Consider the following 22,126-nt stretch of genomic DNA (forward strand, 5'->3'; position numbering starts at 1 on the left):
TACTGCAGCTAGATCTGATACTGATACTGTCATTGCTTGTGGGTCACACGTTCCTGCTGTGAGCCTGCTATAGCATGTTCAGTCCAGATATACTGCTGTTGTACTACAAGAGCAAAAAAGGAAATGAAAGCATACCGAGCTTTTTTATTAAAACAAGGCACATCTGTGAGCTTGATAATGATGAGGTTTGAACCAGGTGCAGTGCATAATGAATTAGTAGTCCATCGCCATTACTACTTGGCCACTTCGTCAAGAAAACTAACACCTCCAGGCATGAGGTGTCATGCTCTAGATGACCATCTTTCCCTGTAGGTAAGGGTCATTTTCCTCTTCCAACTGAAATTTCAAAATTTTTCTTGGGAGCTGTCAAGCTACCAAGCCTGTGCTGTGCTTCAGTGGCAGGTGTACAGGACATCCTGTTGTACACAGAAAGCACATTGAGCTCCTTTAACATGAAAAGTGCCAGATAATAGCATTTTCTCATCCTTTCTCTCAGTTTCAGTGCTACTATTGCTTGTAAAGGAGACAGCTTGCTCAGCGAGCAGGCTCAGCGCACACCGAACTTGGGTGTCTCAGAGCGGTGTGTACAAGTGGCTGTAAAAGGGGAGCACTCTGTTGCTTAGCTGATAAAGCACCTGTCTAGTAAACATCCCAGATCCTACACTCAAATCCCAGTGGTGCCTTTCTTTCTGTCTTGTTGTACAGAATTTATAGTCATGGACAACATACGTCTTGATTTAGTTTAATGCAAATATTCATTGAGTGGGTGGCAGAAGAATTCATTTATACTCCTCTTGTCTCCTCAGCTAAAATATTTTAAAAATACAGAACAGATTTATTAGAGAACTTGACAAGTAAAAATGACAGCTCGTCGGCGTCATTAGGTTAGGACTGTAGAGTTCTATTATAATCTTTTGGCATATTTATCTTAATTTTAATGTGAATCTAAAGACCAATGCCATTCAATATTTTGTAATTTAAAAAAAAAATATTTTAGCTGTGGATGCAAGAGGGACTGTTATACATTCCAAACATCCAATACAATTGTAAAAGAGCCTGTTATTTTAATAAAATTAGCGAATAAGAGAAAACCACAATTTTTATATTATCACTAAATATCAACGTTCGATACTAAATACTATACTATATATAATATCGATACTAAATCACTAAATATTCAACGAAGAATCTATCAAAGGATAAACAATGACAGGAATGGATTTTTTATTTTGAACCAATATTTGAGCCTCAATAATCCACTCATTCTCAAAAGAAGAAAACACAGGTATGTTTTGAGTCTCACCATGATCGTCTTCTCGATCCCCCCAAAAAAGCTTAAATGTGATAGTTTCCATTGTATTTTGGATGCAACATCCCTCGAAGACAGTTTCACCTTGAGACAATGACTCTCTCAGCTGGTAAAATGTACTACCTGTCTTCTGTGATTGAGACCTGTGTTAAAGCCCAGAGCCCTGGCACAGTGACTCTCTCCTAGTTGCATGCTGTAGCTATCTCAGATATCTGTTTACAGGGCACTCAGTACTTGCACAGCCTCACCCAAACTTCCCGCCATTCTGACATCTCCTGTCCAGCCCCACCTCCACCTCTCTCCCATCACCAACCTGTCATCTCAACCAAAACACAGTGCACCCTGTTCACTCTTCACTTTAAACTGTTCCCTTTCGACAGCAAACACTTTAAATCAAGTCTTCACCCCTGAGGTTCATAGTGCAACATGCAGGCCCGTAGGAAAGCATCTAGTAAACCAATACTCAGTCACTAACATGCAGCATTGCTTGCAAGCCTCAAATATTAAAGTCTGATTAATTTTATTGAAGACCTTGGTGACACAAAGTATTACAATACAAGTTTCAAAACATATTCCTGCAAAATTCTCAAACAGACAGACTAGAAAGGTTTTTGAGAGCTGAGAAACATGCATTTAGTTCTCAGATTCTCTTCTTGGTGCATTTAATGTGCTACAATATGGATTTAATTAATATAAAATGAAAAGCATATTCAGGTGCAAACATGTTTTTCCAATGTTCCACTCACTATACCATTGTCAACTTATCACAAAGTATCTTCAAACATGGTCAAATACAGTATGTATGCTAAATAATACCCAGAAAGAAAAGAGGAAATTTCATATTTTGATTTTAAATTCAAATTTCAGTACTGCAACAATGACCAAGCCCCAGTGCTCAAGTCTCACTGTAGCTGGATTCCAGTATCATCAGCTGTTGGCTGGTTTGTAAATCCTCTGATTCTCTGATCTCCTCATGTCCTCCTCCTGGGGTGCAGGGAAGACGGGGAGGTTGTTCCCCTAGTCCTGTCTTGTCTCCGTTCCCAGATTATTGACCGCTTCCTGGCACAACAGTGCCTCCAAGAGGAGGAGCCCTGAACAACGCAGTGTCTCAGATATATCAGGATAATTAGCCTGAAGCAACTATGCCAGTTTCATATCTCATTGAGACAGTCACCCAGATACAATACAACCCAGAAACCTAGATACAATCACAGGCCTAAAAAAACAAACATTAAAGAACAAGCAGAATAAGTGAAGAAGGGCATGAAAGATTACTGGTGAAAATGTCTCAGCACAGCTGACTTTAAACCTGCTTCTCTGCTCTGGCACACATTTCTCTCAGTGCTGGAGGAGCTGAGTGTGTGTTTAAGCATTGTGTTTCACTGCTTCTTGATGCTGCAGTCAAGACACTGGTGAAACTGTGTAGGTCAGTGTGTATAAAACACCTGTGACAATATATTGTGTGAACTAGGGGTCACAAATTATGTTCCAGCATAATTTGCTTTGTCTCAGCATCACTGTTTAGCTTCTGGCTTTTAGGGGGCAGCATGGGGTCAAATTCTTCAGCCTGATCGCAAGCTCCTCTATCTGTCACACTGGAACTGGTACTCCCCTCCGAACTGATTTGTGAAGAAACACCTGATAGACCAACAACAGACACACTGGCCATCACCAATTCCCCGGCCACCGACTCCTGCCTACTGCCAACAACAATAACAACAGACACACCGGTCGTCACTGATCCCACACCCAACGACTCCTGACCAACAACAACACCAGGCACACTGACCATCACCACTCCCACAGACACTGACTACAGACCACCACCAACAACAGACACACTGGCCATCACTGCTTCCACAGCCACGACTACTGACAAACAACAACAACAGATACACTGGCCATCACCGATCCCACAGACACTGACTACTGACCACCAGCAACAACAGACACACTGGCCATCACCGATCCCACACACTATTGAACAACAACACCAGACACACTGACCATCACTGCTCCCACAGACACTGACTACTGACCAACAACAACAACAGACACAATGGCCATCACCACTCCCACAGCCACGACTCCTGACCAACAACAACAGACACACTGGCCATCAGTGCTCCCACAGCCACTGACTACTGACCAAAAACAACAGACACAATGGCCATCACCACTCCCAAAGCCACGACTACTGAACAATAACAGACACACACTGGCCATCAATGCTTACACACACACTGACTACTGAACAACAACACCAGACACACTGACCATCACCGATCCCACAGCCACGACTCCTGACCAACAACAACAGACACAATGACCATCACTGCTCCCACAGCCATTGACTACTGACCAACAACAACAGACACACCGGCCATCACCGCTCCCACACACACTGACTACTGAACAATAACAGACACACACTGACTACTGAACAACAATAACAGCCACTAACTACTGACAAACACACTGGCCATCACTGATCCCACACACTATTGAACAACAACACCAGACACACTGACCATCACCATTCCCACAGACACTGACTATTGACCAACAACAACAACAGACACAATGGCCATCACTACTCCCACAGACACTGACTACTGAACAACAACAACAACAGACACACTGACCATCACTGCTCCCACAGCCACAGACTACTGACCACCACCAACAACAGACACACACTGAACATCGTTGCTCCCACAGCCACCTGCTCCTGACCACCAACAAATACAGACACACACTGGCCATCACTGCTTCCACAGACCCTTCCCATCACCCTCCCCCTTTCAGCAGAGTCTCACCTGAGTCTCCACTGTCCACTGAGGGGACTGAGACTTTTTTACTCAGCATCTCTCTCCCTGGGAATGAAGCAGTAAGTCATGTTATTTAGTCTGCAGACAACACAGTCACCAGGAGTTTTTTAACTTTGAATCTCTAAATTCATATTTGTGTACTATATTAATACAGTCCAATATCACTGTCATACAGAGAGGCACTTCTCATGTGTGACCCTAGACCATTCTATAATACTGAACTACACATCCAGAATACAGAGACAGCACTGACAGTATGAGTGACAGATACTGTAATGTGAAGAGACAGTGCAGTACTTGTTATGTGTAAACTGGTAATTAACTCTTACCCATCTTCCTCTTCCAGAGAAGAATGCAAACCGCTCCTGTTGCCAGAAGTACCAAGCAAACTGCAGTTGCAGCTACACTGATGGCCCTTAAATACATTTAGCACAGCTTTCTCACCGTCCTTACACAAAGCAGAAACTTTCCGATGACTCACAGTACAAGTGGAAAGATTACAGATTTTAATTGTCTTTAATTTTGTCTTTAATTTTGCCTGTGGAGTGTATCTTATTAAGCTCTAAATTGCATTTTGAGCGTGGTTTTTGACTTTTTTTAAATTGCATTTTGGGCGCGGACAGCACATACAAGGGTTAATGAACTGCGCCAAGAAATTTAAAATAGTATTCTTTAGGTGTGAGGGTAGGAGTGGACCGCAGCAGGCATAATCAGCAAACCAGGAAAACAAAGAACAGGACAGGTGAGATGTGTATCTAGAAAGCGAGTGATCAGAAAAAGGAAATGGTGTTACGCCCAGGTTTTCGACCCAATTGTTTTAACTTGCTAATGCATCAGACACATTTCTTGGCGTATTGTGTTTTAAATAAAATAGGAGTGCCTTTCCCTGGCTGCTGTTCTGGTCATTTTTATCCTGTAAAGGATAACATCAGAACACGATTTAAATCAATATAAATGTTTATATTGTAACGCATACTGTCCAGCCTCCATTTCTCTATAAAAATTTACTCTGTTGCACACACACACACAATAGAAGCAGGAAGCAGAAGCAGAGACCGTTGTCATAAGGGAAGAAGGTGACTATTCATTGTTATCAAAAATGACTTAGAATCGATCATGTTGCGATATTTTGAAATATAAAAGTCAATTGATTGTCCATAATATCGCTATTCTATTTTTTCGAAGAAATGTTTGTTAAAAGAAAAGTCCAGCACCAGCTGGATTCAAACACACAACCTGCCAGTTGTTAGTCAGGCACGTAGACCAGTAGGGTACAAGACAGCTTGCATGAACAGGGAGGCGAAACAGCCCTACACAGCCCTGTCGCAGTACACGAATATAATAATACCGTTATTAAATTCTTTAGATACGCGATTCCATATTATATTAGCAGAAAAGCTTAAAACTACCACTTTTTCACACACTAGTTAAATTTAATTTATTTATATATTTATATCTCTGACCAAGGGAAACGTCTCATTTTTTCAAAGAAATGTTTGTTTGTTGATTGTTATCAAAAATGACTTAGAATCGATCATGTTGCGATATTTTGAAATATAAAAGTCAATTGATTGTCCATAATATCGCTATTCTATTTTTTTGAAGAAATGTTTGTTAAAAGAAAAGTCCAGCACCAGCTAGATTCAAACACACAACTGCCAGTTGTTAGTCACGCACGTAGACCAGTAGGCTACAAGACAACTCGCATGAACAGGGAGGCGAAACAGCCCTACACAGCCCTGTCACAGTACACGGATATAATCATACCGTTATTAAATTCTTGAGATACACGATTCTATATTATATTCCCTTTTAATCAAATTCTAAAAGTATGCTTGTTGACTCCGGTATCACGTTAGTTAAAGACTTCGATGCTTAAAATGTTTAGGGAGAAATGGAATACTGGTGTGTATTTTTTTCTTTAAAGTACCAAGACCAGCTATATACTGTATGTTTATGTTCCAAAATTAATATCGTTTATGGCCTTCACACACGTTACAGTATGCTCCTATTCTTTTTATGCTCAGCTACTAAGATTTCCCTTCAGTGGTAAAATTCAATATCTACAACGGGCACAGTAAAGACGTTTACAGTAAGTCTTTCTACAACAGACCAATGGACCACGAGTGCCCCTGTCAGTCAACCAATCACGTACCGCGGTACCCAACGTCATCTTGCGTCACGATACGCGACACCGCAGCCAATTACCTGCGGTACGTGTCTGTACCGCACACTTTGAATGGCTGCATCTGTACTTTTGTATTTTCACTCATTGATTTTGATCTTTGTATTCTCTTTGCATTCTCAGCAATAATATTTCAAAATTAGAGTTCGGATTTATTGGAAAACTTCACAAGCATTATGAGGTTAGGACTGTTAAATTGTTTAATATCTTGGTATATTTACCTTCATTTTAATATAGATATAACCATAAATGTTGTTAAGCATATTGTACTTTTGTCGTACTTTTTAAAACATTTTAGCTGAGGACACACGGCGACTATTATACCTTGTGATACATGCAAGACATCTGTAAACGAAGATGTAATTACAATAAAATTGGCAATTCACAGAAAACCACAATTTGTATTATATTATTCCTCGATATCAATGATCAATTGAAGGATTTGAAGAAACTATCAAAGAAACAGCAGCAATAGCAGATGATTTTGGTTTTGAACATATCTTTACACCTCAATAATCCATTTGTCCTCGAAAAAAGAAAAGACAGGCATATTTTGAGTCTCATAATTATCCTCTTCTCGATCCAAAAAAAGCGTTGATTGCTTCTGTACTTTTTTAGATTTTCTTACGAAGATCTCACGAAGTATTGCCAGAATCTATATTTAGCGTTCGGTAGCAATAACACTGCTGATATTGATTGAGTAAAAACTTATGATGTATTGACAACTTTATCTGAAGCGAGAAATCCTCGAACGCCGCTTATGAAGTGTTGGGATTCATACCAAGAAATACCTTTTGTTTTCCCACCCAAAATGCTACTATTACATTACACATTATGCAAACATTACCAGTTTTGTAGCTTCTGGGCACGATTTTCCAAAACTGAAACTAATTACAAATTATTTAAGATGAACCATGTCCAAAAATTGTAAATCAGGATAAATATAATATCAAATGAAATTACTACAGAAGAATAGGTTTAACTGAAATATGAATAAGACTATGCAAGCCTACAAAATAGAATAATTAAATTTATATAACTTATTTTTTTCTTTTTTGAGAAATGGGCTCACACACCGGAAGATACTAACGTTTCTCTTCGTTAGAATATGTGAATAACAGTTAACCCCAAATGTTTGTAATTGTGATTCTGATAAAGTTCAAAAAAGCATCTATCAAAAGTAAGAAATTATTAAGAAAGGAAGAAATTGTGTCATTTCATAAACTGTAAGACATGAAGACATTTACAGGTTATATCCTTTGCTTTGTCTTTTAACGCAAGCGTTCAGGATCCAAGCACATGTTCGGACGGTTGTGTTTCTCTTGTAATCATCAAATGTCATTGTTTTGTCCGTCAGATCTTTCTCGAGTTGTACCATGGATATTTTATACCATCAATACTTTTCATGCTCTTTTGCATTTTCCTTCACATACGGAAAAAAACTCAAGGCGTTCTTGTCACTGTACTACACTGTACAGGACACACAGTGAGGAATTCGCGCAGCTTTCAGCTCAGTGTGGAGTCCAGAGGGAGGACTCGCTCGCTGAATGATCTCTCAGGAAATCCCGGGTGAGATTCAACATCCTGGGTGAGGTTTTTCTGCAACAGCCATGACAAGTGTGAAGACGTTCTCTGGATTTCCTGAATGTGACTTTAAATTAGTTCACATTCTTTGGTAGTTAACAGAACTAAATGCTTTGGAGGTACATTTAAAACTGCAGAGAACACTGTAGCACTTCGAGTTTAATTGTGTAAACCTGGCTCTCTATGAACACGAGTAAAGAATTTTCACTCAACAGAAGACTGCGATGTGAGTACAGTAACATAAAGCACTTGGAGATGCCAGGGATTGAACCCAGGACCTCAAACATGCAAAGCATGTGCTCTACCACTGAGCTACATCTCCAACATAGGAGGCTGTGGAAGTGACTTAGAGATGTGCAGGTGCTCACAGAACACAATCCATCTTTTAAGTGCTCTTGATTAAACTATGCATAGAAAAACAGCAGTACTGATGATTTTCATGGACTGATGCACACTTGTTCTGTACAACTCCAGTGATAAAACCTTGTCTGTAAATATTGTAGAACGTAAAAGGGTGAAACAACGCTCCAACCACAGGAATGGTAACAGAAAGGATCATTTTCTTATTTAATACGTCCTTTTGAGATGTCTTGTCAACGCACACACGTTAGAGCTGAACAAATATTTTGTACACAAGACGGCAGTGCGATATTAGAATTCCTGTCTTCTTGATGGATTCAGACTCCTTCTCAGAGGTCCATGCTCGCCAAATAACTTTAAAGCTGTAGCAGCAATGCTTGTTAATAAGACAGAATTAAGCGTTGCTGTGCTTTCCTAAATGAGGCCCCATCTCACTCTCCCTCTCTGTGGTGCAGCCACAGAGAAAGTATTCATGCAGGCTGATTTAAGATATTTTATTTTGATAAGGGACAGATCCCAAACGGAGATGCACTTAGCTAAGCCTGGCTATCATGATAAATGGTCATCCATTGGTGCCTATCAGTCTAGGGAGTTCCGAATGGACATCTGGACTGTATTCCTAAGTGTCAAGAGTAAGTGACTCATATCACCTTGATCAACCAATCAGGGACTGGCAGGGCATGGTAATACCACGTGGGTCTCCAATGCCCGCCAAACTCTCAACCAATCAGCACACATCTGTGTCTTGGTCAAAAAGGGAGCGCAAGCTCCGATCGGGGCTCTCCTTGGCCATTTTCGCGCATCGTCAGAGACAATCACGTGACAACTGCTGTTGTCTGCACTGGGACTTGGACTTTGTTCTAAGCGTGAGGCCGAGGATCCCGTACGTACTCAGAATTCTACCAACGTGAATGCTCCGCTTGATCAACGGCAGCCTACAGTTGGACCCCTCGTCGACAACCTGAATAGCTTGTTCAGAAGCAGCGCTGGACCGGGAACGAACCAGCTTCTTCCCAGGCAAAAGAGTGACTTGTGAGGTCACACTCTGTGCATAGAGACTTTCTACTAGCCAGCCGGACTCTCTCGGAGTCCTGCGCACTCCGCCTGTCCTACTCTGAGCTGCACCTCGACTGGTTGGCCGGTAGCCAGAGGACGCCGGGACAACGCCCATTGGACAACCGCTGGAACCGAGGCTGCAACAGAGCCTGTCAGCTGGTTTGGTGTTCGTGCCAGGAAATTCCAAATCCATACACAGTGGATAAGTAAACCCCATGTTCTACATTGCGTCTCGAGAATTCAATTGTACCTCAACACAAGTTGTTATCAATTTAATTCATGAGTAATGCATTTACTTCCGAGTTAAGAGTAACAGTGGGTAATAACACTAATTAGCGATTTGGTAACCGAACGATATAATTGACATATATTCTCTGTTGTGTATCTCTTTGTGTTTGCATCTCTTCGAGATTATATACCTTGTATATTGATAACCCTCACAGTAAGGTCTGCCGCTTGTATCCAGGCAGACTAGTATACTGTATGTTTGGTGCACAATTTATATTAATAACTGTATCTCGTGTATTGAACCCATGTGTGTGTGTTGTTAGTTGTTCTGACGATTGATTTTCTAAAAGCAACAACAAACCACCTCGTGATTACTGCTACAATGAATAATTGTCTCAGTAAACCCATCAAACCTCTACACAGCTAAGGAAGAGTAGCTCGGAAAATAACTCAACAAGCGAGCGCGTTGGTTGCTCTTGCTCTTAATGTAAGGAGCTGTTTTTTTTTTGCATTAATCATTATTAACCAGAAACAGCTGCACAACTGGTGGCATTTGTGATTATTTCACTTCTCTGCTTCAGCAAGGTCAATAAAAGACTCTGAAAGTAGTAGAGAAAAACTGAATTAAAATCATATTAGCAATTCTGAGCGATATCTGCATACAGGCAATCCAATAAGAACGTTGAAATCTTTGAATATCATCTCTCTATATATTGCGCTGCTTTTTTCTTGGAGTGAAACTATTGGATTGAAGGAATGATAACCGCTGGGTTAAAATGTATTGTTGTTATTTGGAGAAATCAATGAACTTGTGATTTTATATGTTTTAAAAGACGGTCATGCGCACAGAAAAAAGACAGTGCTGATTATTTTTCTGGAGACGGAGCACTGATGACCTATCCGAGCCAATTGATAAAGCCCACCCAGTGGATACTCTAGCAGAACGTGGAAGAATGTTCACCATTGTAACCAAGGCAACCACAGGAACAACATCAAGAAGCACAATCAATTCCATATTTAAATCTTTCGTGTAAGGCATGCTATGTGAAAGCATGAAGTAAATCCCCTGATCTTTTTTGAACATGGACAAGGTATTTCTGATGGAGCGCTATGAGCAAAGATTTAATAAGCTACTCCTGCCGATGATTCAGCTTAAAGAATTCAAAGCTTCACAAACAAAAGCAGCTCGCTACCACAGCCAATATTAAATGTGCTTGGTGGCACATTACCATTTGCACTGGCTCAAAAGTGATCTCGGCAGACCTTGTTCCCTACGTAAAGCTGAAAGTGCCAAAGAGCATTTCCATTGAGAAAAAAAAAATCTTTCTTGATGTTAAACATAGAGAGCCTGCCTTTTAGAAGTTCTCCCTCTAAACACCTTGTGCAGCCTCCCGACAGACTAACAAAAAGCGCCTTTTCACCAACTCAATTTATAATACGCCCCTCAAAACTCACAACCGAATAACAATCCATCCGTATATTTGATTTCCAAGATCCATTCAAGGCAACTTGGCTCTTCGCAAGCAAATAATTTCAGGGAAGAAACTCAGTTTAGTCAACTACTGGTGCATTCAGCACACCACTTGCTCTCACTTGTCAGGGTGGCCGAGTGGTCTAAGGTGCCAGACTCAAGGACATGTGTCTTTCCAGCTGGCTTGGGTATTCTGGTCTCCAAATGGAGGCGTGGGTTCAAATCCCACTCCTGACAGCTTCAGTTTTTACCTCTCTTGAATTGTTCCAGTGCTAGCTGACAGGGAATGACTGAAATATAAAAGCAGCAGAAGAAAGCAAGCAACTCAGTGCAATTTGTGAGTATTCTGCACTGTTAAAATGCACAGGTTTTCATACTTTTTGGAATTCGTAGCTCAAGAAGTGACTCCTGTTTCATTTTCTATTCACCAACTCAATTTGCATTCCGCCCCTCACACCTCACAACAGAATAACAAACGGCTTCATGTGCCACAGCATTCCCCTGTAGATTCGGTTTGCACTATGAATTAGGCGACCCCGAATGAAATATTTTAGTGTTGGCTCAAATGTGAGGAATTTCATGAACCCTCAAAAAGGAACGCTTGCAGAAAATGCCAGCAATTCAAAGCGTGTAGGCAGCATGAACAGACCAATTCTGCAATTTCTTTTATTGCGGGCGGTGCTTTCCGAGTCGATGGCTCTGCATTAGAAATGAGAAGTGCTGAACTCTAAACACGTTCTTGCCATTACTGCTACTCCTGCTGCTACTCCTTCGTCCTCGAAAAAAGAAAAAACAGGCATTTTTTGAGTCTCAAAATGATCTTCTGGATCCACAAGAAACATGTAAATTTGATTCATTCCGCAGTATTTTGGATGTACTGTACTTATAACTTCTATCGAAGAGAGATTTCATCAGTTGTATGAAATTGAAACTTTCGACTTTTTGTCTGGTATTGAAAACGTTAAAAAAAAACAAACAATTTTCTAACGAACAACTCATGAATTATTGCCAGGATCTATATTTAGCGTTCGGTAGTGATAGCACTGCTGATATTGATTGAGTAGAAATCTATGATGTATTGACAGTTTTATCTGAAGCGAGAAGTCCTAGAACGCCATCTATGAAGTTTTAGGATTCGTACCAAGAAATGCCTTTTGTTTCCCACCCCAACTGCTGCTTTTGCATTACACATTACGTGAACATTACCAGTTTTGGTAGCTTCTGGGCACGATTAAACTGAAACTGAAACTTAGTACAAAATTCTTTAAGATGAACCATGTCCAAAAATTGTAAATCAGGACTAATTTTAATATCAAATGAAATTACTACAGAAGAAAAGGTTTAACTGAAATATGAATAAGACTATGCAAGCCTGAAAAATAGAACAATTCAATTTATACAGATGCAGCCATTCAAAGTGCGCGGTACAGACACGTACCGGAGGTAATTGGCTATGGCGTCGCGCATTTTGACGCAAGATGACGCGGGGTACCGCGGTACGTGATTGGTTGACCGACAGGGGGACTCGTGGTCCGTTGGTCTGTCGTAGAAAGATTTACTGTAAACGTCTTTACTGTGCCCGTTGTAGTATTGAATATTCATATGGAATTTTACCACTGAAGGGAAATCTTAGTAGCTGAGCATAAAAAGAATAGGAGCATACTGTAACGCGTGTGAAGGCCATAAACTATATTAATTTTGGAACATAAACATACAGTATATGGCTGGTCTCGGTACTATAAAGAAAACGTACACGAAACATGGTTTCATTATGACCAGAATCGGTCTTGAGATATTTTTAACTTGATTTACAGTATTTGAGAGGTATATCTTGACACCGATACTACGCAAATACTGCTCACGTATATGTTTCTAGGTTTATATTATGCATTTCATACGGTCAAATTACTTTTGAGCAACTGATAAGAAGCGCGAAACGGTATGCCCAGGGCGTTTTAGTTTCGTTTTGTGCTGGGACTCTGCTTTAACTATCTCGCCGTGGATTGATTAGAGATATCAAGTACATACAAGTCATTTTTTAAATGTTGTAGTTCGTCTCGTAAAAATGTTACGAGTACATCATCTGTCAAAAATTACACAGGTTCTGTTTCCATATTGCGGATTTTGGTTACGTAATATTATTTTCTAATTTCACGTTGTGAATATATGATTTGGGCAAACAGAGCCGCAAAGAAGTACATTATGGGTTGTTGTTTTTTTTTTTTTGCAGTTTTATCAAGAACAAGCGATGCTTAAACCTTTGTCTGATTCTTGTGAAACTATCCACACGACAGTTACCTAGGAGTTGACTTCAGTAATGTCACTGATGGGATGTTTCTAAAAATCCATCCACTGTAAAACGTCTTCTCCAGTTGTCCTGCATATGTATTCGCTAATGAAGCTGTGTGTTCTGAGCCTGGTTCTCTACATTTCTGTATGAACCAGCTTAGAAGGCTAAAGACAGCTTGTGTTTAAATTGAGTGTAAGGTAATTTATGCTTCTAAAGTCATGGTCAGCATATATTATTGTACTGTGCTGTAAACTTCTTCTGTGCCTAATTACATTATTTTATAGCTTTATCAAATCTGTGCATTGTCTTTCGATAATGTTTCTGTAGTGCTTTTTCAGCACTCAGCATGTGACTGTGCCGGTGGTGCTGTGGGTTAGGTTCCTGACTCCCATGTCACATGGTCTGTGATTGAATCCCATGTAACTATGACTTTATTTTTTAACAAACATTTCTTTGAAAAAATGAAATGTTTCCCTTGGTCAGAGATTAAATAAAACCTCATTCGCACCAAACAAATTTATATTTCTAAATATCACAACATGATCGAATTTAAGTATTTTTAAGTATTTTTAATAACAATGAATAGTCACCTATGCATTACAAAATAAACATATATATTGATTTGAATCACGTTTTGATTTAAATCGTAAACGCGTGTTTAAATATATGTGTTTAAAGGCGATATACTGTATAAAAGCACTGATTCTTATGGAATGTGTTCCGCCGGGGATTCAAAAAATTTATTTTTTTTAATCGGGTATCTAAGGAAAATTGCAGTATAACTTTGTTCATGCACAAACAGTGGCATGTTATATTATTAATTTGGGTGTCTCCTCTTGCCAGAAAGCTCTAAATTGCATTTTGAGTGCGGTTTTTGACTTTTTCTAAATTGCAACCCATAAATAAACTGCGACACTTATCATTCAACCAGAGCTCGAAATATCACAAGGACCCTCAAGAGCACAGCAAAGACTGTATTAAAAGACTGTATCACACCTAAAGAAGACTATTTTAAATTTCTTGGCGCAGTTCATTGTGCAATTAACCCTTGTATGTGCTGTCCGTGCTCAAAATGCAATTTAAAAAAAATCAAAAACCACGCTCAAAATGTAATTTAGAGCTTTCTGGCAAGAGGAGACACCCAAATCAATAATGTAACATGCCACTGTTTGTGCATGAACAGGGTTATACTGCTATTCCCTTTGATACCCGATTAAAAAAAAAATGTTTTGAATCCCTGGCGGAACCAGGCATCCATATGAATCAATCCGTATGAATCAAGCAACAGGTTTATTCCATGCTGAAAAAAAGAAGAAAGAAAACACATTCCATAAGAATTGACTGAGCTCCGCTCTGTACCACGCAATGATCCCCCCCAGAGTCTCTGCCCCGGGTTATTTGGGTTTTTAGACAGAGGGTAAAAAACTCTCTCTCTCGCTTGACCTCCCCCTCCGTGTGTATTGTCTGTTTTTTTGTTAACAAGGCTCACCAGCTAATGTGAATCGAAACATGTCTTTCTAGTTTTAAAGTCGTGCGATGTGTAAGCCACAATTCAAATAGAGAAAAAAGAGCTGACTGACATGATTTAAGATGTGGCTGTCAATGTTGGATTAAAAAAAAACACATTGCCGACGTTTGTTGCATTGCTTGAAAAATAACTTTATTTCAAGAGACTGGATAAGTAATTCAAGTGTTTTTTTAACTTCCTGAAAAACAACTAATAATTTAACTATATGTGCAAACATTTTATGATATGTCGCTGTTGTGAATGTCTGTGGACATGTGCTGGCTGGACAGGAGGCTCTACTGTACACAGAGAGGGGCAGGAGGAGGGGACAAGCCGATACATACTCTTAGAGTTTGATTAATAGGGAATATAATACAAAAATATAGTACTAAAAATAAGATACACTCTACAGGCATTCACAACAGCGACTGTCAGAAGATAGGACACAGCGGCTCAGGCACCCGCTGAATGGAAAAGGGGCACTTTAATGTTCTGTATGGCTAATACTAAAGCCAATACTTCAATACTTTAATATTATTTTCTGTATGTTTAACAATAGTGGTTACTGGCCTAATTCGTCCCTGCTCCCGTTGTTAGGTGTTAATGTGTTGTTAAGTGTGAATTTGTACCTGTTTCCCTGAGGTCTGGCTTTTTTTCTGGAAAACCATAACTCTGGTCTTGTTCAGTTTGCCTGTCGGCGCCCAGGTCTGACAGTGCTGCTCCAGCAGTGCCAGGTTCTGGCGCAGCCTCTGTTCTGTGGGCGACAGCGGGACCAGGTCGTCTGCACAGAGCAGGAACTCGATTTCCATAATTAATGCAGATCAGTAAATCAAGGGACAAAACAACTATTGCGCCCGGGTCGTCAATGGGCTTTGACGTGCTAATGCGTTGGTTTAACAGTCCGGGTGTGGCAAGCCTCTAATGTCTCCCGACTTCGGCAAAAGGCACCCGCCTTTCATTGGAAGACAATGAACATTCTAGCCGTACATGTGAATATAGCATAAATACACCAAGGGATTGGGTGAGCTCCCATCACCAAAAAAACTGTGAACCTGCACTACAGGGACCACAGTACAGTATGGAGACCAAGACCTTTCACGGGAAGAGACGGGGTGCTTCTGCCGCCCCAGCTTCCAAAGAGCGAAGGGTAAGCAAATACAGCAGACTTCATCTGAAATACGCGATTACAGCGCATATTACAAGGTATTATTGCCGTTTTGAATTTTAAATTCAATTATAATAATAATTATAATCTTCGTAGCCTGTTCTTCAAGAAAACACCGCACGGGCGAAACGATCTTCGAAATCTACCACCAGGACAGTAAAAAAAGAAAGCGGTAAGACGGAAAAAAAGAAAAGTTTATTTTGACGTCTGTTCCGCAACTGATGAATACTACTGTGTGACTTTATTTCTTACATGAATTATGTTATTTTGCCACAGGCCGTAGGTCTCTGCTCTCGGCCACTGGCCAGGGTGCCAACCTGTAGAAGCAGCACCTGTGTGGAGACTTTTCAGCAGCAGCGGGAGCAGTACGACGCATTACTGGGGAGGATTGGGAGGCTAGAGGCACTCCTGAAAATGCAGAGGAAGGAGACAGTATGTTCCAGCAGTCAAACAGTTGAGCAGCTGTCTCCCGAAAAGTGCCTCTCCCCGCCGCGCAGGTTGCAATGCCTGGCGGAAGCTCTGCCCCCCGCAGAGCACACACCGCCTCAGGACACTCCATCCCGGCCTCTCCGCTCACCACCGCGCAGGAATTTGTTGATGCTGTCCCCGCCGTCTATCTCCCCCCAGGAAGCACCGTTTACAGAGCGGAATTCACAGACGCCAGTGGGATGAATAATTCTCCCAGATATCCAACTGTTACCCATCACTCAGGAGATGGAGGGGGGGTTGTACTTGCAGTGCATCGGCATAGACGGGAAAGCAAGAGCCGACTGCTACGCCGCCCTCGTGTTTCGAAATCTTGTGACTTTTGAAATTTACTGGGGGTGGACCACGTCTGTAAATTTCGATGGGTCCAAAGGCAAAAGTGCCTTGCCTTGCAATCTCCGGGAAACCATTAGTAGCATGGTGAATCAGAGATTCTCAACCCTTACTTCGTGCGACTGGAAAAGAATTTGTGATCGGATCAACGAAATGCTTCGCAGAAGGAGGCGCTCTTTTCCTCTAGTCTAACAGTCTGTCCACAAATAAAACATTCCTGTTAGACAAGAGGAATTGAAAAAAAACAATTACTTTTGTCAATGGAAACCGGTGTGTGTCTCTCTCTCTGCTGGATGTCCCTCTCACTCTCTGCTGAATGAATAAAAGCATTTTATTAAAAACGCGTTTGCATTTGTCTGGTATTTACTTTGGTCCCTTTTAAGTGTTTTTCGATCTACCGTATTGCTTTGAGATGCCACTTTTAAAGGTGATATGTAAAATAAAGTTTTTTATTATTGTTATAGAGAAACATGATCAGATTTTCCCTGGTTCAGAAACAAAGAGCTAAAGTGCTACACCTAACTGTCTTAATTTGATGTATTTAAAGCAATGAACTACTGTAGGTGTAACATAACATTCAGAAATACAATCATTTCTGAATATTCAGAGAATAGTTTTGTGGTGTTTGTTTAGATGAAACGTTCCTAAAACGTATAACATAACAAAATTAAAGACTTAAAGAGTTAAATTAAAGATCTTTCCACTTGTACTGTATGTCATCAGAAAGTTTCTGCTTTGTGTATGAATGGTATCAAAATGTAATCTTAAGTGGTGAGAAAGCTGTGCTCAATGTATTTAAGGGACTTAAAAGTAAAAGGAGATGCTTCATATTGCTTGACTAATTTTAAAAACTAAGTTATAAATGCAGACGCTCCCTCGGTGCCGCGCCGGGTGTAAATATCAAAATATACATTCGTCCTGGGCAGAGGCCGAAGAGCGCCCGGCTGGGGTGCGCAGGGAAGAGCAGGACAGGAGTGAAAGTGGTCAGGGCGGGGTTTAGGAAGGCATACAGTCTGGGCAGGTATAGATTACACTTTTCTAAAACGTATTTGAAAAATAAAAACGATTACAATCTAATCCTTCCACGTTTGATCCCAAAATCCCAAGAAATATAAATCTAAATGGGTAGAAAGCTATGCTGAAAGTTTATTAAGATACTTAGAAGACAAAGATACTGTATCAATTTATGTTGCATTAGTCTGATTATGATTAAAAAAACACATAATTAAACACGCGTTTGTGATTTAAATCAAAACAAGATTTAAATCAATATAAATGTTTATATTGTAACGCATACTGTCCAGCCTCCATTTCTCTATAAAAATTTACTCTATTACACACACACACACACAATAGAAGCAGGAAGCAGAAACAGAGGCCGTTGTCAGAAGGGAAGAAGGTGACTATTCATTGTTATCAAAAATGACTTAGAATCAATCATGTTGTGATCCACCTTTTGCCCATCAGTCAAGAGAAGGAGGGATTGAATGTGCAGTGTGTCGGCACAGAGGGGACAGCCAGAGCCGACTGCTACGCCGCTCTTCCATTTCACAATTTTGGGACTGGGGGTGAACCACATCCATAAATTTTGATTGGTCCAGAGGCAAAAGGGCTTTGCATTCTCCAGGAAAACATAGGTATGGTAAATTGGAGATTCTCATAACTTTCTTTGTATAATTGGAAACCGATACACGATAGGATAAACAAAATGCTTCAAAGAAAGAGGTGCTATTTCTCTCTGGTTTTAGTCTGTGCAGCAATAAAACAATCAGATTAAACAAGAGAGAGTGCGACATTACTTTTCGTCAATGAAAAAATAGTCTTTTCATGTTTATTTAAGTGTCCTTCTTTCGTTTGGATTGCATTAAACAACTCGGGAGTTATTGTTATGATTACTCTATTATCGAATCCTCAACTCGTTCACTTTTTGTTATTTTGGGAACATTTTGACATGTTGCTTTTAGCCGACGATTCTGTTGAATTCACTCAGTTTGTAATGTAGGGTGTAGGGTAAGTTAAACTTTGATACAGGACAAATGTATTTCCCACAAGCTGTACTGTAGTAGCATTAAAAGTATACAACATGACACTGTATGCATGTGGCACATCTTTGTTCAACTTAAGAAAAAACAGGACATTTGATTGCTGATTGCCTTATGTTAAAGGCCAACAATGACACCAGAAAACTGAAAGTTCTTTCACCTCCCCAAGTAGAACTGTCTAATCTACATAAACACAGTGGGGTGTAACACCTAGCCTAGACTTTGTGAGAAGTATGGAGCTGCGTTGCATTAAAATGTCTGCAATGGAATATACATAGTAGGCAAAAGTTAATTTCAAGCTGAAAAGAAAAGACTCAACATGTCTCCTCTATACATCTTCCATTTAGACCATCCAATCATTTATTATTAATATCTTCCATATCCCATTAAAATCAGAAAGTTTCTTACAATCCAACTATTGTAAATCCAACTATTTTCTAATCGCTTTATCCAGGACAGCTAACAGTTTCACCAATAGTATTTGGTAACTTTTTACGATTGTCAGACTTCAGAATGCTTCAACTGATGCTTAAAGATATGACATAATGCGTACTGTGTTAAAGAGCTATTGAGCACAGAACATCTTTACACTTGTGAAAAGATTTGCACGTGCAGTTTATTCTTATCTGTGTGAAAACAGGAAATATAAATGGAGTTTCAGAAAGCAAACAGAGGTCTGGAACACCATATCTCAGATGTTTAATAAATTGAAGTTTGTGAAAACAGTGACAAATCACCCCCAAATAAAATACAATTTTAGAATACAAGCAGTTTGAAATTATTGTTGTTATTAATAAATCACTTAACTTTGAACATCTTGTGATATTTAGAAATAGCAACAAATCAATATAATCTACTATTTTAGTTTTTCAAAGAAATGTTTTTGTTAAAGGAAAACTCATGCCAGGAGCTGGGTTCAAACAAAGCTAAAGCTGAAAAGGGCAGGCAAAATGTTTAAGTAATCATGGGTGAACGAGACAAATTGATGCAGATGTTTAGAAAGAAAGTGGACTATGGTAATATTTTGAGCTTACAGCCTATCCAATATTATTCTTTATTAATCTTTCATATCACATTTAAATGAATGTTGTTTTTAAATGTAAGAGAATACACAACGCGTGTCCTCTATAACACTTCAGTGTACTTTTTAATCAGTTTAATTTTTAACAATGCTATACAAAGCTTACAATTATTAAATTGTATGTACCATTTAGACTGTTAAATTGTGTACTTGACAAAAGATTGTCCCTCAGTATTGACAGGGATTCAAAACCAAACATTTTCTAGCAACAGTGCAAATGCTGCACATGAGACATTAAGCTTTCATAGCTCCGCCTGGCAGTTTTACAAGATATTTCACCCTACTTTGATACATCATGCAGTATCCTACAGTTCTTTGCAGAACAAGCACTGCTATTTACTGCAGCATACCTTGCACATTTTGAATGGTTGGATCTGTAGTTCTACTCAGTTTGGTGTATTCTTGATAAACCAAACTGGTGCCCTCCCTCCAACTCACCATTCCTCCCTTATGGTAGTGTATGCAGAGAAACCCATGTATATAAACCCATAGGGTCAATTGCAATGGACTTCCCAAGTTAAAACACAGCCGCGTGCTAAGTTAGTATGGTACATTCTGGAGATCATCTCCCACTCCGAGTTCAATTGCAGCAAAAACATGTGGAACAAAGATGGAGCTCAGCTCAACTTGTGCTTAATCCTGTTCCAAGGGCTCGGCCTTGTTGTACTAATTAGCCTGAACTGCAGGGGACTGTGCATCAGAACACTTCTGATTAGTAGGATAATACGTAGGCCACATTAATATACAATTACTTTTCTGTTTCTTATTTATATTCAAACTAAATTTCCTGACAAATCAGTTAGTTTTTAATTTAAGAATTGCATTTAGGCTACAATTCACCTGATGAGGCTACACCGTTATTAAATGAGATACCCAATTGTAATTAGTCATGAAACAAATGAGAACCGCAGCTGTGCATTTGAAATTAAACACTACTGTATTATTGCAGCATTAATTTTGTTTAACACTCCAGATGAATAAGTGGACACATCGTTATAGCTAAATCGTTACAAAACACCCGACCAATAACCAGTAAAGTTAAGTTTAATTTTTAACAGAACTGGAAATTAAACTTGTGCAAAAAAACAAAAAAAAACAATTGTTCCTCTGACCTTCTAAGCAATTTTTTAAGGCAATACATTTCTTTAGCAGGGTGTGCCTTGTGCTTACTTTTCAGAAGTTTGATTTTCTCTCTCTCCTGTATCAGTAGGAGCGTACATTTCAAATTAAGTTATTTTTTAGTCAGTTCCAATGTCTTCCTTTCAGTTCAGCTCAACTTGTGCTTAATAAACATTTGGAACAAAGTTGGAGCTCAGCTCATTTTGTGCTTAATCCAGTTCCCAGGGCTCAGCATTGTTGTTGTACTATTTAGCCCGAATTGCAGGGGACTGTGCATCAGCACATTTCATATGATTAGTAGGTTAATTCATAGGCCACGCTAATTACTTTGTCTCTTGTTTAAAATTAGTCAGGAAATTTAGTTTAAATATAGTTTTTAAATGTAAGAATTGCATTGAGGCTACAATCCACCAAATGAGGGATACTCAATTGCAATTAGTCACAAAACAAATGAGAACTGCAGCTGTGGGCTTGAGACAGGACACTACTGTATTAATTTGACATTAATTTATTTTTAACAGAACTTTACTGAAAATTAGACTTATAAAACTACCTGAGAAAATAAATACAACAATTGTTGTTCCTCTGACCTTCTCAGAATCAGTTCCAACATCTTCCTTTCAAAGTGGGGAAGTGCTTGCTGGCGAGTTGTTTTGCTAACTCATGCTTATCCTTTATAACAGTATCTTCTGACACCTCTGCACAATCCAACAACATTACAAGACCAGCACTATAACAGGAGTCATAAAAACACAAGAAGCCACATTGAACGAGCTTTCAGAATTGTAAAACAACGCTTTGCTTTTCTGTCATTTGGTTTGCATACCAGTCCATCAAGAGCTAGCACAACCCTGGCTGTTTCAACACAGTCATTGGATCACAGCCACAGGACAGAAAAGGGACTGTAAACCATCATAAATCACTTTTAAGATGCTGAGTTTTTTTTCCTTTAACATGCTTGGGTGCCACCTATTTCCTCCTCATCCCTGCTTTCCTCTGAATACAGAGACCCATCACTAAAATACTTAACAAATCTATCCAGTTGACTCCTCGATTTTATAGAACACATTAAAGCCTCA

At 39.6% G+C, this 22,126-nt stretch overlaps 2 non-coding genes across 2 annotated transcripts; one reads left to right on the top strand and one right to left on the bottom strand.

Moving 5' to 3' along the window:
• Window positions 1-8,159: 8,159 nt before the first annotated feature.
• Window positions 8,160-8,231, bottom strand: trnaa-ugc (transfer RNA alanine (anticodon UGC)). The gene has a single exon. It is a non-coding gene; the product is annotated as a tRNA-Ala (tRNA).
• Window positions 8,232-11,148: 2,917 nt separating this feature from the next.
• Window positions 11,149-11,261, top strand: trnal-caa (transfer RNA leucine (anticodon CAA)). The gene is made up of 2 exons: window positions 11,149-11,186; window positions 11,216-11,261. It is a non-coding gene; the product is annotated as a tRNA-Leu (tRNA).
• The last annotated feature ends 10,865 nt before the right edge of the window (window positions 11,262-22,126 follow it).

The sequence above is a fragment of the Atractosteus spatula genome, chromosome 10 (genome assembly GCF_055471065.1).
Source record: "Atractosteus spatula isolate fAtrSpa1 chromosome 10, fAtrSpa1.hap1, whole genome shotgun sequence".
NCBI lineage: Eukaryota > Metazoa > Chordata > Actinopteri > Semionotiformes > Lepisosteidae > Atractosteus > Atractosteus spatula.